This window comes from Macrobrachium nipponense, chromosome 9 (genome assembly GCF_015104395.2).
Source record: "Macrobrachium nipponense isolate FS-2020 chromosome 9, ASM1510439v2, whole genome shotgun sequence".
NCBI lineage: Eukaryota > Metazoa > Arthropoda > Malacostraca > Decapoda > Palaemonidae > Macrobrachium > Macrobrachium nipponense.
Window position 1 is genome coordinate 101,397,599 of NC_061110.1, and position 25,000 is coordinate 101,422,598.

Consider the following 25,000-nt stretch of genomic DNA (forward strand, 5'->3'; position numbering starts at 1 on the left):
TTTCATTTGAAGTGATTTCTTTTGCATTTATTTATTTACTTATTTAAGTGTGTGTTTTTATTTTATGTTCTCTGTGATTGGTACTTTTTACAATTTTGGTAATTTGCACCTTTTTCTGTGTTTTCATTTGCATTCATAATTTAGTTAACTTAGTTGTTTTCATTAATTAATCGTTGCACATTTAATTGAATTTAACACTTGAATTAATTTGCATTTACTTAGAATTCTTTTCAAGTTTCATTGTTGTTTAGCACTTGTGAATTAATTTACAAATGTTAATTATTGCCTAACACTTTTGAATTTTGATTGAATTAATTTTCTTAAATTTTGTGATATATTAATTTTGATTTAATTTTACTTACTTAATTCAAGAATTAATTAAACTTTGCTTTGTTTTCAAGTAACAGTAATTTTCCCTGATTATTGTGAATTTCATTTATAAATCATGAGTTTGATAATAAATTTTTGTATTAAAAATTTTTATAAGTTTTCTTTTACACCAGTATATTTATATGATTTGCTTAGGTAGAAACATAGAGTGGTAATTGAGCTGTTTTCCTTCAACTTACTTGAAGTGAGTTAGAACCAGGGAAGTACTTAGACTTTTGAAATCAGGGGAATACTTAGACTTTTAAAGTTGTTGATGGAGTGATGCCCTTAATTACATACAATATTACCTCACACCTGTTTTGATGAACTTAGTCTGATTTTCTGCAATACTGGTAAGTTGTTTAAGGGATCACTGTTGCCTTTAGAGTATTCAGTCGTTTAGTACCTGTGATGAAGGTTCAGGTGTGTGGCTGTTGTCAGGTAACAATTAATGAATGGTAAGTAACCAGATACTTGGCACTTCGTCACAATATATATAAAAAAAATTACATATATTTCTCAGTGTTAAAGTTCTAAAGGAAGTGACGTTTGTGGAAGATACTAGACAGAAATTAAAATAATTCATCTATTCATTTTCCTATGTGCGTTAAGTCTATATCATTAGTAAGGACAAAATCGTTGCTAAACTTGCATTAACACGGAAAGTGATTAATTAACTAATTAGGTATATAAAAGACCCCATGAAACGCTCATATTCTTATTTTTAAAATAAATCTTTTGGTTTATGAACGAAGCGATATTTTTTTAAACGCATAAATCAAGATTACTTTTACTATACTTGAAATATATACGATACATTACAGCACACTTAATACTCATAGAAGTATTTAAATTTCTCCTAACAAATATTAGGGAAAAATGAGGTTAGACAAAGTACAAAATTCTCTACCTCTTTAAATTAATACTTTAATCAATATGATGCAAAATTTTATAATTTTTTGTCTTCGTTATGTGATGATTACAAAATCAGACGAATCTTGTTTTACAAATAAATACATAATTCTCTTCTTTAAATCAATTTTATAAATGAACACACATTTCCCTACTTCTTTAAATCTATATACTTTTAAAATCGATGTAAAATGGTGTCCTTTCCTTATTTCGCTATGTGATGATTATGGACTAAAAAATCTTTTTCTACAAATAAATAAATGAAATGCGTTAACCAGTAAAACAAGGGCTTTTAATTTGTTGGGAATATATCGGAGCCATATGTCTTATAAATTGCCTATTCATTCCTAACAAATGGAGGAACGGAGCTTTTCCTGCCCCTGTAGGAGACAAAAAAAGTAGATTGAAAGAGTGACTTTTGAATGAAAATCAGTGAAAATTGAATAATGATGAGAAATGAAATGCTCAGTGACGTGTGAAAGATGAACTCATTCACAAGTAAATTCCACTTTGCGTTCCAAAGGAAATGACGTAAAATTCACTTTCATTAAATTTCCAGTCCTCAACAAAATTAATTCTAGATGAAAGGTACCGCACTCGGCCTTCAACTCCGCTCCTAAAAAGCCGAGAGAGAGAGAGAGAGAAAAAAAATTAAATTCCCTTTCGAAAAATCTGCTTTAAAAATGCATCAAAATTTTGAGCTCAGATCATCTCTCTTAATTCGTGGCCGTCGTATATCATTAATGGCATAACATCAATAATCGTGGGAGAATATATACATACATACATACATATATATATATATATATATATATATATATATATATATATATATATATATATATATATTTAGATATATGTTGGCCGAGTCCGTAAAGATGTCACTGAAGTCCTGATTATTCCTATGTACGCTGGTTCAAATCCACGAGAGGACGAAATTATTATCAACAAAGATATTAAAGGACATTTGTATCTTAGTGCATTCATGTGGATAAATATATATATATATATATATATATGTACTATATATATATATATATATATATATATATATATATATATATACTATATGTATATATATATATATATATATACTATATATATAATATATATATATATATATATATATATATATATATATATATATATATATATCGTTACGAAGTGCCAAGTATCTGGTTACTGCACTTACCATTCATTTAATGTTACCTCAGCAGACACCTGAACCCTCATAACACGTTTAAAACGACTGAATACTCTAAAGGCAACAGTGATCCATTAACACTACTAGTATTGCAGAAAATCAGACTAAGTTCACCAAAACAGGTGTGAGGCAATCTTGTAAGCAATTAAATTAATCAAAGGGCATCACTCCATCAACAACTTTAAAAGTCTAAGTATTTCCCTGATTTCAGAAGTCTAAGTACTTCCCTGGTTCTGAGTTACTTCAAGTAAATTGAAGGAAAGCAAATCAATTACCACTCTATGTTTCTACCTAACATAAATATAATCAAAATCAAATATACTGGTATAAATGAAACACTTATAAAAATTTTAAATACAAAAATTATTATTAAACTCAAAATTTATAAGTGAAATTCACAATATCAGGAAAAATTACTGTTACTTGAAAACAAAGTAAATGTTTAATTAATTCTTGAATCAAATTAAGTAAAATTAAATCAAAATTAATTTATCACAAAATTCAAGAAAATTAATTCAATTGAAATTCAAAAGTGTTAAGGCAATAATTGAAAATTTGAAATTAATTCACAAGTGCTAAACAACAACAAACTTGAAAAGAATTCTAAGTAAATGCAAATAATCAAAACGTTAAATTCATTAAATGTTGCAATGAATAAGACAGTGAAAAAATACTAAGTCAAAATGTGAAGGTAAATTAAAATATAAAAGAAAAGACACACTTCATAAGGAAAATGAAATAGTGCACAAAACAATGGAAAAAACACAAAAAATCAGAAATGTGTTAAAAAGTGTAATCTTTTTCACAAAACACGTAACCAACAGTTTTTTACCAAACCTTCATAACCCACCTGTTATTAGTAACACTGTTCCTAACAATGATTAGTTAACCAACACTCCCTATCCATTATTAGTTAAAACAAATTCCTACCATAGTAGTTGCAACTAATGGAAAATATAACACACTTACTTTTGGTTATACCAACTTCTTTCTTCGCTTGCTGCAGGTGTTATTATACATACTTTCACAAAAACACAGGCGCCCCGTTATGAAACAATGTCTGTTCAGATTCCACAAAAGAAACTAAATAACACTAAAAAACTCTAAGAAGAAACTATCCAAATATGAAATTCTAAGTTACGATCGTGACCCAATTTACGTTACGTCAAGATAATTCAAGGATGTCGAGAGAGAGAGAGAGAGAGAGGACGCGAGAGAGAGAAGAGAGAGAGATCTAACTGCCCTCGAGGTTCATGACATAAGGAAAAATCTTCTTCCCTTGCGAAAACTGGACAGGGTAGATGAATGAGACAAAAAACATTCTTGACACCGAATGCTTCCAGTAGCTTGAAATCTGATGAATCTTCGTAAAGAAACGTGCAATTTCCCACGTGGACTTGGACAAAGGGACTTACCGTACAAGACAAGTCTATAAAAAAAGACGTACTCTACTCAATCGAAACGGCGCTGAGCGCCAATTAAGATTGACAAGTTTTGATAACAACGCAAAACTCTATTCGAAGCGCTATCACATGCGTTGGACAGATTTAGGAAAGCAAACGGATTTCTTGCAGACCCTCTAATCTCACAGTGTTGAATAAAGTGTAAACATTCGTAGGTTCGAACAGACAGAAATGATCTCTCTCTTTTTTACATTCTACCGTTAATATATATATCGTTTACATTAGTAATGCGAATCTGAACACACATTTTAAAAACATCCTATCTAAGCTATCTAGGAACTTTGAAAATATGTTACACAATCTTACAGACATTTCAAGAGAGAAACATCCATACTTATATACAGATTATATATAATATATATCTATATAAATATATATATATATACATATAGATATAGATATAATTATTAATATAATATTATATATATATATTCATACTCCACGGGATCTTTGATCTTAAGCCATTAATGTTATGCTGGACGACCACGAATAAAAGAAATGATCCGAGCGACAAATTTTCTGCATTTTTAATGTACATTTTCGAAAGGATTTCAAATTTTCTCACTTTTTAGGAGTGGGTTTGAAGGCCAAGTTTTTGGCATTTATCTGGAATCAATTCGGTGACGAATGGAAAATATAATAAAAGTTTGAATTCTTACGCTGTTTCTTTAGAACGCAAAGTGGAACGCAAGTGAATAAGTTAAATCTTTCTCGTGTCGTTCGAACAGTTAATTGTCCCTTGTCAAAAATAATGGGAAACAAGTTTCAAGGTCAGAAAAAAGACCTTGATTTATGAGTTCTAAAAAATGTCTCTTTGCGTTGTAAATGAAAAGATTTTGTATAACCACAAACTATCGTTTCATGTGGCTTGTTAATATGTCTAATCTTAAAAAAAAAAAAATATTCGTAGGTACTTTGAGGGATGGCATTAAAATTTTCACCATAAAAGAAAGGTGGGGTCTATGAAGTATATTATATGTATATATTTTTTTTCACCTGACCAACACGGCGTGTGAATGCCCAGGAAAACTCTGAGTGATAGTCTGCATGTGGGGGAGTGAATAGGGGAAAGGGTAGGGGGGAGGGAACGAGGAGGGGGAGGGGAAGTGGGGAGGGGGAGGGAGAGAGAGGGAAAAGAGTGGGAGGGGTTTTGTGTTGACGTCCGATTGACAGTTCAACTCCTACTTGCGAACGTTCGCCGAGTAATGTAGTGAAGACAGGCAAGATGTACTGTCCTATCCCTTTATCCAGGTATTGCTGTGGTTACTGTACCCTTTTATCCAGGTAGTGCTGATGGTTTACGGTCCTTTTATCCAGGTATTGCCCGTGGTGTGACTGTCCATTTTTATCCAGGTAAATTTGCTTTGGTTACTGTCTCTTTTATCTAGGTATTGCTGTGGTGACTGTCCCTTTTATCCAGGTATTGCTGTAGTGACTATCCTTTTATCCAGGTATTACTGTGGTGACTGTCCCTTTTATCCAGGTATGCTGTGGCGTGCTTGTCCTTTTTCCAGGTATTGTTGTGATGACTTATTAGCCATAACAATGTGTTCAGAAAATGGTTCATTTCCACGTGAAGGCAGCCCATGAAATTAAATAAAGCGAATTTTATAGCGTGTCAATCGCTATATTATGATTAACCAAATCAGGAAACTCATTTAGGTTCGTTTCTTTGAAAGAGTCATCGTGTCATGAAGATCATTCTTTTCCTTTAATACTGTTAGTTCAGACATATTCAAGTATAGTCCAATATAAACCAATGTTTAAGCTTGCAATTTCATATGATGCTGAAACAAACATTGGCTCCAGTGTTAGTTAGTTCAGTATCTCAGAGAACAGGTCAATGATTCTTTCACCCGCCAACCCCCTTGGAAAAAAACTGGCATTCACTTCATTATTAACTTAGTATAGCCTCAGCATTGTCAAAATTATTCCCCACTTCATTATGTTCAATTACGAGTTCATTATCTGGACTCGTCTCATCTCTGAAGCACTATCGGATCGTTGGCGAGTTCTTGTGAAGGATTTGTTCAAGATTTGACGCGATAAAGGAAGGAGGGGATAACAAATGTCCAATGGTCTTATCTTCTGTTAACATCTATAATTTAATACTTCAGATGCATCTCCTCATCTAGGTCTTTATCACAAGAGAGCTATTTCTAAGTTTTATCGCTTGGCGATAGACTTTTTGTGTTCTCCGTACGGGACTTGTCATTCGTAAGTATTTGGTTCCTCCCATCTCCTTGGAATCTTAGTAGGAGAGGTTCTTTTTGGCTAAAAGGAGATATTCAAACAGGCAAGTTGAACAAGATAAACAAATTTATCTGTAATCCATATAGAGAGCAGCTCGCGGAAGACCGATTATGTTTGAATGGTTTGGCGCGGAACTGCCATCTAAAAGATCGCAAGTCGATAGCGGAACATTTAGTATCTCAGCAATTCATATAAAAAACATACGTATTATAGTCTGCCGGCTGGAAGTTAAAAGTTTCCGGCGTAGGTTAACAGGTCAACCGCTTCCATGGAAGTTGTTGGGCAAAGTTATCATAAAACAGTAAAAGTTGACAAAGCTTTTGAGGCTAGATCAGGGGGCTACTGCAGGACAGCGCCATAGCGTAATCTAGGTCGGCTTTGGCCACGTAGAACCCTCTAATGCAATGACCTCAGGTCAATGGGTTTATATTTACAGATCTTGTAAATCTAATATATGTAATTATGACATTAGGCTTCCGGGGAATGTTACCTATTCAAGCATTGAAGAAAGAACACACAAAAAAAACTTACTTGTAAACACTGTTCATAGGAAGCGCTGCTCGTAAATTACGTCTAGGTATAACATAATAAGGATAATGCATAAAAAAGGTTCTTTACATACCCTTGTTGACATATTCATAAACAAAGACAAATGCATGGAAAATATAGATCCAGTTTGGTATATACTAATGATTAGGTACCCAAAAAATAATAAAAAGGTAAAAATCAAAAACAAGTATACATGATAATATGATAACAGGTAAAACTGATTAAGAATAATGGTTATAAATAATGATTATAGCATGATCATGGGATAATTGTTAAAGAGTACTTGACACTCCTGTAATAGATAAATATAATTGTACAATGGTATAATCGTATAACTATGAAACTGCAGGAAACGCAATATATAGGGTTGATTATTTATAGGTGCCCGAAAATCACCTTTAGGCATATATAATGTATAATATTGGGGCTATAAGCTTATAGGCGCCCTGGAGATACTTTAACTGTTCAAATGCAAAAGGTCGGCGTCTTGCTTGTCCTACATTGTGGCCAAGCATACGGCCGCTTTTCACAACAACACAATTCCAGACAATTCCCTAGGCCCGAACTGAAGTGGCCAGGTTCAGGCGGCCCGAAACACAAACGACTTGAAGTTTAACGGGTACTCATCTAGAGGGCAGACGTTCCTTGGAGGATCCTTCTGTTTACGCCCTCAGCCTCGCCAAGCAAAGATGTTGACGGCGATAACCCAATATGGCCGTCACGAGAACACGGTAGCAGAATGTAGTAGCGAGATTTTCTCCACTGCATAAGTCGATTGAAGAAGTGGGTCATACTCAGCCAGTTGCGGCAAACGATGAAGCTACTCGCGCGTTGTACGGGAGAGTGAGAGTTAGTGACGGGAGATTGTGGAAAGCCCACGTGTAGTTCCGAAATACGCTTCTCACGTTATTATCGTGTTGACCCCTTCTGGACGGTGTAGTTTGTAGATGTCCGTAAACCCATCGGTGCTACGGAAGATAGGGGCATGGGCGGTGTACTGTCCGGACACACGATCGTCGACCGGCTATCATAACGGATCGGCACCATATCAATCCTGTAATTGAATTTATTACGTAAAAGGGATAAAGTTTCCCAGGACAACCTTCGTTGTATGAGAACGAGAGAGCCGTTTAGCACCAGTCTAACTCACATGAATCCGTTGATATAGGATAGAATTCCAAAAAGAGTCAGCGTACAAATGTATTATCATGGATATGAAAAAGTTGAGTGAGTTTATCTAAGTCTTTAATGATTGTAAAATGATTTCTTATCAGAAGAAAATCAGTACGATGCCCCGTTAAAAGGGGATATTTATGGATTTGAGTTATTCGTTCATGAAAGTAGGAAACGGTGCTAATTTTGTATGATTGCAAGATCGGAAGAATTGCAAAAGGAAATGTGATCATAATTTAGAATTTTAACACTGACTGATATTAGGCTATAATAGAACTCTACTTTATTGGGCATTCTACAAAGGAAATAACTAGCTTCTCCCGTCCGTTTTCAAGTAACGTCAGATCTTTAATAGGCATGAGGTGAGGAGATTAACACACCCTTTGTTGCTAACGTAATTGCTTTACGTAATCTTCTGAATTTTCAATAACAATGTGATATTTTCACACGAATGATCTATTTTCGGATATAGTAAGTACCGGAGCCAGCAAATGTTGAACTTCCAGGACCTGATCGATATTATTGAATGTTCATAACGATATCATATTGATTTGATCGACAGAGATATAAGCTGGCTCGCGAGTTCAGATCAAGCCAGTTCGTTTCTGTGTTGCAAAAAAAACTCAATTCTTTATTTTGATTATTATCTTAAGGCTGATTTGAGATTCCTAAGCCTAGATTCGCAAACTGATCCTAAGATGTTTAGTCAGCCCGAATAAGCGTTGGGTTGCGGCGTTCAAGAGTATTAGATGCCGCACAGACCACTCAGCAGGCACGAGCGAGTTCTTCTGCCTCGGCGGGTTTATTTTGTATGTCATAAGGACAACTTTCCGCGACGCTTAAGTGTTGAGCTAGCGAAATCTCGGAGTTAGCATGAAAAATATAGTTCCGTGCATCCTTAAGGGAAATACCAAACCTCATAAGGTTCATTCTTAAGTAAGTTGACGTCATTTCAGGCAGAAAAATAGCATGCATAGATAATTCTATAACAATAATTAACTTGGACACGATGTATACATCATCTATCTCTCGATTAAGCGAGCATGATGTAAATTCTTTTCTTTCGTCCTAGGCGCTCTTTCCATACAACACAAGATTTGTTTCTGAATACAAATATCACTCCCGAACCAATAAACAGATTCATTTTGAAACCTGCAATGAGTAACAATATGTAATAACTCGCGTTAAAAGAAGAGGTTTACATTAAATTATGAGAATAGAATATATATATAAATTATTATACAATGTTTTCATAAAATAACAAACCATTTTTTCCCCACTCCATTTACCTTTATTTAGATTCTGATATGTGCCCATGGGACTATTCTCACATCAAGAGGGTTTGGATACATTTGAACCCCTAACTCTTATTGGCGTTAAATTTTCAAAATGTTAAACGGGCCCAAACTTAGGTGTCAGGTCTATAACTTAAACTTTGCGTACGTATATACTTGTATGTATACCTGATCGCCCACGCTATGTGTAGTGCTAGCTATTTTATCAGATTTTTTCCATTATGATCTGTGCTTCTTCCTAAATTCTACCGAATTATATTATATCGGGACTTTATGCTTGCATACATAAACATCTTTAGCGGACCTGATAAATTAGTGTACGGTTTAAGATGTGGGAAAGGCGTGGGGAGGGGGATACCATACAGGCCTCGTTCGGTGTCATTTTAATAGACACATGATACGAGGTGATAAGTGTGGTAGTACCCTAGGTATGGCAATGTCCAGTTGGGATCTGCCCCCTTACAGGGACCTTAAAATGTTTAAAAACCTTACTGATTGCCTTTCACTAGCCATTAGACTCTGGGTGATAGATCATGGTATGATTTTCTTTATACAAAGGGAATTCGCACAAGGAGTTAAGGGAAAATGATTATTGAACTTCTCCGCCGAGTCTGAGATAATATGTGTGGGAATTCCATGTTTACAAATGTAGCACTCGTAAAAATCTTCCTAGCGCTACTCGACCGCGGTTTTTGTTTTAAGCGCTATTAAGTTCTGTATACGAGTCAAAGCGTCTATAATTACTAGGAGTGGGTGCTTATTTCTCTGTCTGATCGTAAAATTCCTGTTAACTATAACATGTTAAATGTACTCTTGCAAAGGGTTGATTGGCACGGGGTAAGGCCCCTAGGCTGATAGGCGTCTTCGTGTGCCCTTTGTAGTCTGACAAGTGCGGGACAATTTGGCTATGTGCTTGTTTATATCTTGTAAGCATCGTATGGCCAATAAAAATAAGTGATTGGCTTTCTGTGACTATCAAGGTATAACCGGGTTCGTTGTGCAGTGGATTTTCATGCAACCACTTTAAGACAGTGGGTATGAGTGAGATAGGCACCACCACCTGGTGTTATCAACTGCGGTGTGTTGCGGGTTGTCCTCGTACGGAATCTACACAGGATATTGGCTGTAGGAATAATTCTGCTCGACTTATACTTAGGGTATTCTTTTTCCTTCGGATTCCTCGTTTAACGCAAAATGATGATTTTTCTATTTGCGATTCTTTCTTTGTTCCGCTGTAAATTAGTTCAGCACTCCAGCCCAGATCTCCTTGTTCAGATATAGTTTTTAACAACGGGGTGGAGGTTTGAGACTAATATAATATTCAGCTAATGGCTCGGTACAAGATGAAGAGGGTGCGTGATAATGCGTCAGCAATGATATTTGCTTTCCGGTAAACACCGATTCATAGCGCCAAAGTCCTGAATTATCCCATTTGCCAACCGGGAGTTCGCTTGGGGCTGTGACTAAAGCCTTAAAGGAAGGTCGGTTAGGGCTTATGATCATAGTGAAGAACCTTGACGGTGGTAAACCTTATATTATGAATTTTAAATGCAACGGAGTGAATTAACAATAGCGAGCCCTTCCTGGTCTATTACGCATATTTACTTGCGGAGGTCCTCAGTTTACGTGAATAAAAAGCTATAGGGAAAAACTGTTATCATATGTTGAAAGCAAGTACCCCCACCTACTCCTAGGTATGAGGGTCTGTTGCTATGAAAAATTCGCTAACGAAGTCAGGGAAATTTCAAATAGGAGAACTACACAGTTCTAATCTTTCAGTTGATCGAAACGCCTGGTGATGAATTCAGGACCAATACGAAATCACGCCCTTTTTTATAAGATCGGTTAGGGAGATAGGCTATGATTGAGTAGTTGCGGATGACCAGCGGCGATAGTAGCCCTGCATCTTAAAAAGTGCTGTATTCCCTTGACGTTAGTAGTATCGGAAAGTTACGGATAGCCGACACCTTATCAGTGGACCGACTTTAAGACCCTTCACTAGAAAACCCGTGGATGAAACCTAGAAGACTAGGTTCTGTTTAAAAAAATTCACACTTACTTATCTTTACCTTAAATTATGCGGCCTTAATATCTTGGAGCACTAACTCCAATTAGTAAATGTTCTTCTAATGGTGGAAAAAGTAATAAGTATTCCCATGTAGGGCCATGTTAGATATATCCAAACAAGTCTCCAAACAGATGTTTATCATACGAGTAAAAGTATAGGAGCACAACGTAAACCAAAAGGCGATACGCAAAAATACATAAGTCCCGCGCTGTGCTGAAGTCAGTGTAGGGGAACTCTCTTGTTCCAACGGAAATCTATGAAATCCTTTTAGTAAGTTCTAGGTTGTGAAAACATTTATCTGCCTAGTAAGGATGATATCATCGGTACATGGTACTGGGAATCTGTCAGGATTGTTTCTTCATTTAAACGACGAAAATTACGCATATCCGCCAAGTTCGATCTTTTTTCGGTACTACTATTAACGGAAAATTATAAGGGCTGTTTGATTTCTAAGGACTCCTTCTTTTAACATTTTACCTAACTTTCCTCTGTTATTCTCATTCTGAAAGTCATAGGAAGTCGTAGAAGGTGACATAGATTTACTGTTCTGTTTGCCTTGAGCACTTATTTGATGCTCGATGAAATCCTTTTTCCTAAGGTTCCATCCGTAGTGGAAAAAACATCATGATATTTAGTTAAAAGATTCAAAAAATTTCGCTGAATTTCTTCTTCTGAATGTCCTATTTATTTTGTTCTTTATAGATTGCAAATAAGGGGTCATCCGCAACCTCGATTTTGAGGCGTGATTTATCTCAGCTCCCCTCGAGTAAGACTGCGAGTTATAAACTTCGGCATCCAAGATTTATGTGATTTTTGTGGATACTAAAGTGGTATTCAAATGATTACAGACTTCGATGTTACATTGTTGTTGTTGAGCCGAGTAAAATGGCTCCTGTGCTGACGGGTAATCGTGTGTTTTTCAGAGTTTCGGAAAGGATCTAAATGGTTCAGATCCGGGCAAGGTCCTTTTACACGCACTAAATAATTTGAAGTTACGTTAGGCTCGAGAGTTTGGTGCAAGTGATATACGGGTGATTAGCGATGAGTTCTGTTGGGTTGCCTGTATTATTTCTGGGTTCATGAGGACAGGTGATTGGTTCCGTTAATGTAAGTGACAAAATCTGCTGTATCGTTATTATCTAAACTGATTTTAGGTATTAGGAAGACATATAGAATTTCCATTTGATATACCACGCAGTGTTTTGCAGGTGCTCAGATAATATTTTGAGTGCCATAAGAAGGGTATCCGATAATTACTGCGGGAACTATTAATGTTTTTTGTACAACGACAAAGTATCAGCAAACGTGCGCTTCTTACCGACTTGTTACTGTACATGAGTTATGCCCCAAACATTTAATTCATATTCCCAATGCCTGAGAGCCTTATTCCGGATTTTTATACGGGAAATTTGAAAAGAGTAAATGATGAAATCCTTAAATCCATTATATTACGTGGTACTACCAGAATCAAAGAAACAAATCATAGTGAAGACTTATGTCCAAAATTACTGCTGTAAGTTTGGTCGCAACTCGTTCTTGACTAATAATTGCATGAGTTTTTTGCAAATCTACGGAACATGCACAGATTTTTTTTTTGATTCGGCCGTGTGTTCATAGGAAAATCAAGTTGTCTCACAATGATCGAATAAATGATTTAAACTGATTATGTGATACAAAAGATGTGATATTGAGACCCCAACATCGCCCTATCCCCCCTTGGAAGTGGTGAACTACGTGGGTATTTGTTTTGTTTTATCACACCCTGAAATTTCGCTTGCCCTTGCGATGTTCTGGCTAGAGGCCCAGGAACAGAGGTACCTGAAGCACGATTTGTTTGTTTCTGCTGGTTGGCAGAATTCGTTTGGTTGTTTCTACTTATAGTACTGAGGACCCTTTTTATTGCAACTTGCAACGGGTTGCGTTGTTTGTAGTAGCATTCCTGCTGTGATTCCTCGAGTAGTAGAACGGTTATAGAATGAGTTGAACTATTGTGTATGAACAAAAAACAGCGTTCGACAGTCTGAAATCATGTGCCTGGTCGTTTACCAGTTATAACAAACATCCCTGCAACTGATTTTATTATGTACCAAATTACTTGTTGTGGCTTGTTCTCATTTTTTGCAAAAACTTGGAATGATGCGAAGGGATCTAGGTCGGTACATTTAGACATGTGTTTTTTGATTTGTTTATAACACTCTAATTCCGTACTGTCGGGACTGCAATTTTTTATCAAATAACACCGTACTAAAGCTTCAGGCAACATTGCAGTGATAGAAGTAAAGGTAGATCAAACGGATATTAAATTCTTTCACTTGATTATAGCACCCGCAACCCACCGGAGTACTTTTAAACTATCCTGAATATCATTTAGCACGGCCCCCCCCCCCCCGGCCAATTAGAGCCGCACGATCGACAAACATGAGCTGAGTCATGGAGGTTGGTAAGGATATTTCTCAATGTCCAACTACTACATCTAAAGCCTCTTACCCCATACACGGCACGTGTTAATCTAATTTGAACTCGTCCCATGTAAGCGCCTCTTGGAACGAAAACCCCCATTAGATACGCACTTGCGTCACCTGTTGCAAAGTCAAGGAAGCTCTGGCCTCCTGTAATTGTGTACTGCTGGGTCTGTGTGCTTCGCTTTAAATGAGGTCTACAGATTGAGATCCATGCCTCAACATTTTGAGCAGGAAACCCATTGATTGACACCTTGAAAAGGGACAATCGCTGACCTCGCGCTAAGAGAGCACCACATTGGGGTTGCCAGAAGGAGTAGTTGCCATTCGACTTTCACTTTTTTCTTTACACTTTATCCTGGCAAATCTATCAAACTATCTATAAGAGTACAATCGACCACTACGTAAACGCATAAGGCAATTGTACTGTATAGTGTGTATAATAATAGGAAATCCCCCAAAAGCTACAAAAATACAGATAATATGATAAAATATTATACGGAGAATTCTGCAAGAACGGTAATGACAACGAGAAGAGAAAAAAAATTAATCTGCGGGCGAGAACTCGTAGTTGAAGATGAGTCTGTAAATGAAGGAAGATTATTGGCGAACAACTCACCCCCAGAATAACTGGATTTGATCGATCTTGTATGAAAACACTTCATTGAGGAAAAGACTAAATAGATAAAAATGGTCACTTAGCTCAGATATATTGCGAAGGATTGTTGACATGGGATGACGTCTCAGTTCCTGTCTAAGTCTCGCGTCGGGAAGTCGTTGGATGACGTCGACGGTCTTCTCTCGGTGCACAACGATGCGTGGGAAAGTCAAGATTTGATGACGTCACAGCCTCCGCCTTGCACTACTGCGTTCTAGCGTGTACCAGTCTGCGTCTCTGCTCGTGATCGGGTGATGTTCCCTGTGTTGTTGTCTTCTTTTCCGTTGATGTTCGATGCTGCTCTCAGTCCCGGTGTAGGATTCTCGAAAGATAAGAATGACAACAGTGCTCAAAAGTCGGTGTTTTAAATGCTTGTATTCCCTCGCTGATAGGAATAGTTGCGTTCGTCATAAACTGTTGAGTTGAAAGATCCGTTTCTCGGTTTAGTTTGATGTTGAAGTGGAAGTAGTTCTTGAGACCTTCGGTCGGCTTGATATGGGTCTTGTTAATTATATTCTTCGTTATACCGCTTGCCACCAACATCTAAGTCTTATGCTTATGGCGATAGATTTTTGTGTCTCCTACGACGTCATTCGTAGGATTTTTGGTTCATCTACTCCCTTGGATATTAGTAGAGAGGTTTCTTTCTTGACTAAAGGAGATGATTCAAACAGGCAAGTTGAACAAGGGATAACAACTTTATCTGTAAATCCACTAGGAGTGCAGGCTCCGGTCGGAAGACCGATATGTTTGATGGTTGGCGCGGAACTGCCATTCATAAAAGCATCGCGTCGATAGAGGACATTAGCCTATATCAGCAATTCATATAAAAAATAACTGTAGTCCGCCGGCTCCCCTGTCAAGTATACAAGTCCGGCGTAGGTTAACGGTTCAACCGCTTCCCATGGGAAGTTGTTGTGCAAAGTTATCATAACATAAAAATGTTGACAAAGCTTTGAGCTAAATCAGGCTACTGCAGACAGAGCAATAGCGTAATCTAGTCTGCTTTGGTCAAGTAGAACCCTCTAATGCCCATGACCTAAGGTCATGGGTTAATATTACAATAGTCTTGTAAATCTAAATCTATGAATATTACACATACAGTCTGGATTAGGGTATCTATCTTGATGATCTTACCATACAGCTGATGTCATTTGAACATCAGGATCGGTTTGATTCTGTTGCCCTCTTTTATTGAGTTGCGTACCCGGCATCCATCTTCTGTGTACTGTTGTCATGGGATCATTGGCCTACTACGAAGAGTAGTGGGGACAGTGAGTAGCCATGGAAGATCCCTCTCCTGATGATGAACTCTGCTAGCTTATTGTCAGAGCTCTAAGTATGGTATTCCGTTGGCATGTATTTTTGAGAAGCTGATGGTGTTTTCCTCTGCCCATATATTTTCAGGCATTCTATTAGCCATGTGTCGTGTATCCTGTCGAAGGCTTTCGTATAGTCTATCCATGCCATGCTTAGGTTGCGTTTTCCTTCTTATGTTTTCATTACCATTTGTCATATCAGGAGTGGTTCTTTTGATTGACCAGACACTTCCCACTTCTGCAGCCTTCTGTTGGTGGGGGATCGTATTTGTATCCTCTAGGTAGGTTGTATAGCTATCAATGATGATACGTTAGTACTTCCACTATTGGTTAGGCAGGTGATAGGCTTGTAGCTATGGTTATATTTCCCTTACTCTTGTCTTTTTGTCTAGGAGTTCTCCTGTGGTCCCATTTGGTGTGCATGGTGATTTGAGATTACAATGCTGGAGTTGTTCTGCTATTCGTGGGTGTAGGGCCTTGAAGTTTGATTAAGCAGTATCATGGACTTCATCGGGAACCTGGTTCCGTTTAGCATTTTCTTAGTTGGTGTCCTGACTGTGTCTGTCGTGATCTCTGTGAATCTTTGTTTTATTCTCCTCTGTTTCTTCTCATGACTTCCTGGAGCCAGTTGCAGTTTGTTGCGGTGATACGGATTGTCCATATGTTTTCCCAGAGTCTCTTTACTTGGTTCGGCTTCAGGAATTTCTGGGGGTTTGTCTTCCCCTCTTAGTGGTGTATAGTCCTTTTCTGGGTTGGTCCGATATAGTTGTTATATTGGTATCCCTTATCTGTTCATCGTATCTGTTGGACGTATGTGCTTGGCCTTAAGCCTCGTTTACATCTTTTATATGAGTTGAGTTCTCCCTTGTTTCCTTGCTTCTTAGCATTTTTTCGTCATTCTCTTTCAGTTTACTCAAGTCACGATCTCTCACCATGATGCTTTTCAGGCGCTTTTCCAAGGAGGTTGCTGTTTGGTTTCTGTTGGGTTGTTTGTGCTGGTTGTGTTGGTGTGTTCGAATCCTATCAGTTCTGCCCTATAATGTGCCCTGGTATGCCAAGTGTATTTCTCTGAATGTGTGGTGTGTATTATGCCCATTATTGCATTGACCTCACTTGTTTCTCCCTTTAATTTCTTGGTGTTGTAGCTTTCATTGGAGGGGATCGGTTCTCTTGTATTGGCTCCATTTCCATCGTCTAATCTTTCTAACCATTCCGTCCTCTATCTGTACTTAGTACGGTGTTTCTTAGCGTGTCGTTGTTTGATACCTCATCCTCCTGTCGTTTCGTGGCATCGCTCTCAGTTCATCTTCGTGTAATTCGTTGTCGTGGACATTTCCGCTTCTCGAAGCTTCTCTTTCATGTTGGGAGAGCCAGTTCTTTTTCTTTATGTTCCACTTGGTATGCCAGCCTCTGCTCTGTTATGGGGGGCGTTAATTCCTCTCATTCCAAGATGTTGACCAATTTCTTCTATATCCTCTCTTCCGTAGCGGTTTGCTTCTGATTATAGCATCTCCATATTTCCTATTTTCTTCTCTTCTCTTTTGACAAACACGTAGCTATTTACATATATGTATATGAATCACGGTAATGTGATATGATTAGTAAATGCTACGTGTTGGTCAAAAGCGCTACTTAAAAACTACCGGATATAGTCAGCGGCGGGTTGATGTTGTCTCAAACCAACGAATACTTAAGCGGAGAAAGTATTTGAGGTCGAGAGACGAACATATACCTTAAGCCTCTCGCCGTGTGGTTGAGTGGTATTAGCTTACCACTGACGCTCTGGATTTATAATGTACCGCGTCGCGCCCCAAAGTCCGGTAAATCTATTATCGAGAAAAAAATTCCCCTTCGGTAAGCATTATATGAAAATATATTGATTCGAAGGTAGAGCGAAATTAGATATTTAAAGGACATTGGTAGCTCGATATATGTATATGAATCACGGTAATTGATATGGACTTATGAAAATGCTACGGTTGTCAAAGCGCTACTTAACTAAACGGAGTCGAGGCTGGGTTGATGTGATCTCCAAAACCAACGAATACTTAAGAGCGAGAAACGTATTTGAGGTGAGGAGACGACATATACCTTTAAGGCCCTCTCGCTGGTGGTTGAAGTGGTGTTTAGTAGTGTGCACACTGACGCTCCTGGAGTTATAATGTACCTGCCTTTATGCGTTCGCGCCCAAGTAGAAGGTAAATCTTATTATCTGAGAAAAAAAATCTCCCCTTCGGGTAAGCTATATGGAAATATCTATTCAGGAAGGTAGAGCTGAATTAGATATTAAAGGGACATTGTAGCTCGATATATGTTTATGAATCACGGTAATGGATCTGAATTATGTAAAAGCTACGGTGGTCAAAAGCGCTACTTAACTATCGGAGTCGAGACAGGGGTGTGTTGTCTCCAAAAACCAACGAATACTTAAGCGCGAGAAAGTACTTTGAGGGTGAAGAGACGACATATACCTTTAAGCCTCTCGCGGTGGTGAGTGGTTATAGCTTCCACTGACGCTACCTGATTTAAAGTACCCTGCGTTCGCGCCCAAGTACAGGTAAATATATTATCGAGAAAAAAATTCCCCTTCGGTAAGGATATATGAAAAGATATTTAATCGAGTAGAGCGAAATTAGATATTAAAGGACATTGTAGCTCGTATATGTATCATGAATCACGGTATATGTGATATGACTTAGTTGTATAAAATGCTTACGTGTTGTCAAAAGCGCTAACTAACTACCGGAAAGTCGAGGCGGGTCTGATGTTGTTCCCAAAAACGATACTTTAAGGGCGAGAAAGTATTTGAGCGTGAGAGCGACATAATACCTTTAAGCCTCTCGCGAGTGTTGAGTGTTATAGCTCCACTGACGCTCCTGGGATTTATAATGTACCTGCGTCGCGCCCAAGTACAGGTAAAATCTATTATCGAGAAAAATTCCCTTCGGTTTAAAGCAATATATGAAAATATATTAATCCGACGGGCTAGAGGACTTAGATATAAAGGACATTGTAGCCGATATATATATCATTATATATATAATATAGATATATATATATATATATATATATATATATAATATATACATATATATATATATATCATATATATACACCCTTATGATAGTATATAATAAAAATATATATAGTGCATATAGATATTATATATCATAGTATATATATATATATATATATATTATATATATATATATATATATAAATATTATATATATGTATTATATAAGATCTATAAATATATATATCTATATATAACTAATATATATTTATATATCTAATATATATATATATATAGATAATAATATATATATATATATATATATATAATATATATATATATATATATATAGTATCTTACCCAACATGGATATAGTTAAACAGATCAAAATGTACCTCGGCTTAGCAAGGTAAACAAAGCTTCAAATTGGAGACCTTATCATGGAATGACTAACTAGTGTATAACAACATCAATATCAATATATCTATCCAGTTTTCATAAGTACAGTACAGCCTTTCTTGAGAGCTTCGAGCACTTTCCTGTTTGTTCCGCTAATTGTTACTTTCTGTACCCAGACTTCTGCCAAACATTCTAAATGTTTGTTACAAAATCTCTGCCATTGGCAGGTCAATAAAACCTCGGGTGAGCCGTATCTGAAAATGATACATTAAAAAGTGCTATAGTACTTATTCAGCCTGTTTTATGCTTAAGTGGAAAAAATTCGATCTATCCTGTTTTCGTAAGTTAAAGTTGCATTACTAAAAGTACATATTCGCATATCTAGATTCACAACTATTTCCTATGATAATCATATGTATTCTCTGAAAAGGTCTACTTGGTATCAGAATGACCCTAATTTGTAGGAGTATCCTTGCAGTGTGCCAGCATGCATATGTACAGTTTTTCAAAAATATTATCCACATCCTTCCCCATATTTTTCCAAATATATGTAGCACGCTCTCATTATACGTTTTTCTATCGCAAGTGTGGGCTACAAAGCTAAAATGTCACTTTAATCCAAAAACACCAGAATTAGGACTTTCGAATTACGATCTGCTGTCGTGTCTCCTTTACTTCACTAGACCTCAATTTATTATTTAATTTTCCTGACCAACAGATTACCCTCTAATTCTAAACCCGAAAAGGGAACTTATAACGTTCCGGCTAATTCCCCTCTAAGAAACGCTTTTCGTCTGCTTTCTGCCAAAATTTCAACTTCATCCTGCCTTTGCTCTATGAGGACACATATCCCATTGTATAAGAACCGCTAGTGGTGGTACTAGCGCAACTTGAATTCCTCCGTGTCAGAAAAACTTTTACTTAAGGCCTCCGCTACAATTTAAATTTGCCTTCTATAATATTTTGACCTTGCATCAAGTCCCTGCTAGTTAGAAATCATCGAGCCTTTAGGCAAAACAAATCAGGGCTTATTGAAAAGATCCAATGATGGGATTGTGGTCTGTAAGGACTCCACTTCATCCCATCAGTGCATTAAAATGTACAAACTTGATAACATTGCAAAGGCTTCTTATATAATGGTAGCCATTTGATCTTCATTGCTGCCTTTGTCTAAAATCTGCTATAAAAGGCAGCGGATTGAATTTCCCATTCAAACTTTGCATAAGGCAGCACCTATACCCTCCTGACTTGGTCATCAGTCACTATATGTGAATCGGTTTGCTGAATCTGGAAACTTCAGAAACTGGGGGATTCATCACCCGTCCTAAGTTTCTGAAACTATCATTCCCGGGGTTTGCCCATTGAAATTGAATGTATTAACTAAAGATATCTGTTAGAGGAGCTGCTATGTTTGAAAACCCGCCACAAACCTACGGAAGAAACTGGCAATGCCTAGGCAATGACTCTAATTTTCTTTCTTTGATCTCCCGGGTGCGTAAATCGTCTATTGCTTTGACTTTATCGTCGTTTACTCCTTGGATATGACGTGCCTACATATGTGATTTGCTTCTTGAAGAATGAAACACTTAGCTAGCTTAATTTTAAACCATGACTAACATAAGCCTCCCAAGTACTTCTGGAAGAATTCTAGTGTTGCGCGATTGTATCCGTTGTACTAAAATATATCCAAATACACGAAAAAACATTTTAACCAATAACCCGTGCAAAACTGTATTTAACAACCGGGTAGTAAAAGTCATCGGATGCCGATAAACCTAACGGCATCCGCTGTAAATTCATAGTTTCCCTTGAGCACTGAAAAAGCTTGCTACTCTCACTGAAGAGGGGACCTGCAGAAAACCCTGTGTGCAAATCAATTGAGCTATACATATTACGTCCCCCGACTTCTACAAAAAGAATTTGGGATGCATGCGAGCTGGATAACGGCCAGGATTGTTTTTCATTTCGACGATCTAAAATCGACGATACATGAAAGAACCGTCCTTCCTGGGCTCTGCTAACAAGGGAAAGTTTATGGGAGGACACATAGTTTGATGATTCTTTCCTCTTTCCCATTTATTAACCTCGTTCTCTAACTGTTCTCAGATTTTGAAAAGGTATGCGGTATGCAGGAATATAAATAGGTCTTGTTGCCTTTCTCTAAGTTACTTATGTATTCTAACCACTAGGCGCCAATCAAGTTTATAACTTGTAAGGCCACTGTATCCCCAAACAAATTCTGCCAAGAGCTCGACTTACCGCTTTCAATATGTATCACTATAATCCGCATAGCTAAATGTTTCTCTAAATGTTCGATTTCCTTTGAATGCATTACTGGCCTCTGAAAACTCAGATTCCCCCTACAATAGCACTGAAAAACACGTCATTACTCAATCTTGGGATCTACCACGGTATGTATTATTCAGGTATTTCCTAACTGTTCATACAGATTCAGTAATGCTATCCATGTAACAGCAGTGTTTCCATAACACCCCCCACCCTGTGGTTTTGTTCCCCACCCCCCAAATTTGATGCCGCGTGCTACATAATCCCTCTATGGTTTCTCACTACCTTATTACGCAAAACATTCCGGGGTTTTCTAATTTCCTCACTTGACTTTTACCATAGAGTCATGATAAGTTTATTCATACCCACCCCCTCTCCCCCGAGAATGAAATTAAAACCCTTACAAATTAAATGGGAAGTAAATTTTTATCTGCTTTCCAGACTAGCTAGTTACACATTTGAGACATACATACACACACAAACAGTATATATCTATATATATATATATATTATATATATATATAATATATATTATATATATATAAATATATATATAATATATATATTATGGGAAGTGATTTTTCAGCTGCCTTCCAGATTAAAGCTAATTACACATTTATTACATACACACACAACACACACAGGATATATATATATTATATATCTATAGATAATAATATATATATAGATAAGATATTATTATAATATGATAATATGTAAATAGATATATATATATATATATAGATATAGATATATATATATATATATATATATTGAAAAAAATGATTGGAATGACAAAATATTGTTATTTGCCAAGCTTATTTAGTTAATATATTATGATTTTTCTAAAGAATTATGATGCATAAATCTGCTAAAAGTTAGATTCGGCTTGAGTGCTCTAAGTCTTTCAAAAATTGGCAATGTTGTTTACCATAATGAATGTTTTTGGAATGATAATGAGTAGACGTTCTTTTGTGCTTGTGGTTAGAGTCATTAAAGGTAATCTCGTTTTAAGCGTCTTAATTCTAGGACTTTCAGACTTACACAATGTTTTTGGTCGTTTCTCGTTATAAATAAAAAAAATAATCGCTAATAATGTTAATAAAAAAAATCCTTGTTCTAAAGAAGTAAGAAATGGAAAGTGGGCGGATGCCTACCATTCTCATAACAAAGCTGGGTTGTATTTCTATTCTCAAAAAAGGAGACGATATACGACGGCAGTTACTCAAATAAAATATCTTATGATATTGTTATGGATTACGGAAGCGCTGGATGTAATTACGCAGGAAAAGAATGTGTATTGCATGCGTAGTATCTATAAGATAAATGAATAAGCTCTGAATTACAAGGACCTGAGCCAAAAAAAAACAATGAAGGTTTATTATATTATTATATCATCTGACCAATCAATGACCGAAGTTGTAAAGACGAATTACGAGCTTTCTGAAAACAGATCAGTACTTTATTTCCAAAGGAAGTTCAGAGAAGCCTTTGAATCTTTTCGTCCTTAACTTGTTTGATTCAAATTTGTTTATATTTTATGGCCCGTAATGTTAAAAATATGTCAAAATCGGCTTATTTTTGCATGGCCTAAGGCCATAGAATGTTATATCAGTTTCGTGACATTGGATATGAGGGTAAAATATGTTGAAGTCTGCTTAATTTTCCAAGACTTTATCCTGAAACACCTCTACAATAAATTCGCTGCTTCTAAACGTACAGGTGATGATGCCACTCATTCGGATACATTACCTAAACAAACTGTTTGGTCGGCTGTACTGTAAAACGTAACATGTAGTAAATTTTAAATAATACTGATGATAGGAACCAAAGTCAAACGGAAGCCTTAAATGCTTGACAATATTGTCTTGTATTTACATAGCTAAGTCAATAATTTTCCAACATCTTTTATTCTTATTTCTTTTATTTTAATTTTTATTTATATTATTTTATCTTTATATATTTTGAATATTATTATTTTACGGTTAAATTTATTTTTTATTATTTATTATCCTTACTTTTATTATTTTGATTTTAACATCTTGGTCTTTTTAGATACAAGGTTATCGTTGTGTTGTGTGTCCACTCTTAAGTGATTATCCTCACTACTGAATTTCCACTCTTTACCTTCTGCAATACTCCGAATTGAGGCTCAAGAACAGTTAGGTTTACCTTAGTTTAACCATATCACTGAACTGGTTAACAGCTCTCCTAGTGCTGGTCTGAAGGATTAGATAGTTTTACGTGGCTAAGTTTTACGTGGCTAGGAATCAGTTTGTTACCTAGCAACAGGACCTACAGCTTATTGTGGGATCCAAACCACATTACATCGAGAAATGAATTTCTAATCACCAGAAATAAATTCCTCTGATTCAACGTCGTGCAGAGAGGAGAATCGAACTCGCGACTATCGAATCATCAGCCGAACACTAAACCACTAGTCATCCAACGAGGAATTACTAGGCGCAAGAAAAACAAGATGAAATTGTATTCTTTCTCATTTTTACTTTGCAGGCCATTGGGAAATTTTTGTAGCTAACTTGAGCAATTTGTCTGTAATAGATGCCTGGCCGCTGTCCAAGACGTGTATATATAAATATTATATTCAGGCCAAAAAGCCATTTCACAAACGCGACGCTGCAGTTCTCCCTGGATATGATATTGCCCAACTTTGTACTAATCTCTGATGTCGACGTCGGTTAATTTCAATGTCAACGATTGCCGGTGGCGTGGTCGGTATGGTGTTGGCGTGCCACCTCGGTGACCGCGAGTTCTATTCTCGGGCAATCCATTGATTAGTGAGAGATGTGTATTTCTGGTGATAGAAGGTCTCTCTCGACGTGGTTCGGAAGTCACGTAAAGCCGTTGGTCTCTTTGCTGAATAACCACTGGTTCCATGCAACGTAACAACACCATACAAACAAACAAACAAGTGATTGCCAAGAAGGAAGGAAAGAGTCGGTTATATCTTGTAATACATAGCTGTCGTTCCATTAAGGATTAGCCTTTAATCAACGATGATTTAAAGGAAGTCGCGGAGAAAATAAGCGTCCGGAAGATTAGGGGTTATGGGGAAGATGAGGGAAAAATAAGGAACTGTCGGTTATGTGAAATAAATGATTGGCAGTTTTTTTTTTTTTGTCTGTGTATCCATTGAGTTTTTGTCGCATTTCCATAGATATTACGTCGAGAGTTGTGACTAATAAAGACATTGGAAGTAACTTACACCCAATAGGTGCTATATGTGATATATATTATACATACATACATAGTATATATATATATATATATAATATATATATATATATATATATATATATATATATATATATATGTGTGTGTGTGTGTGTGTGTGTGTATATATATATATATATACCTATATATTATATATATATATATATATATATATATATATATATATATATATATATATAATAAGAATGGTATTTGCAATCACAATTTTAAAGAAGATTCTAACGTGAAATGGTAACATTTCTACCATACTACCATGCATTACCGACTTAGGGATTTGATTTACATACCACTAAAGTGTTTCAATCTTCGTCCTAATTTTCGG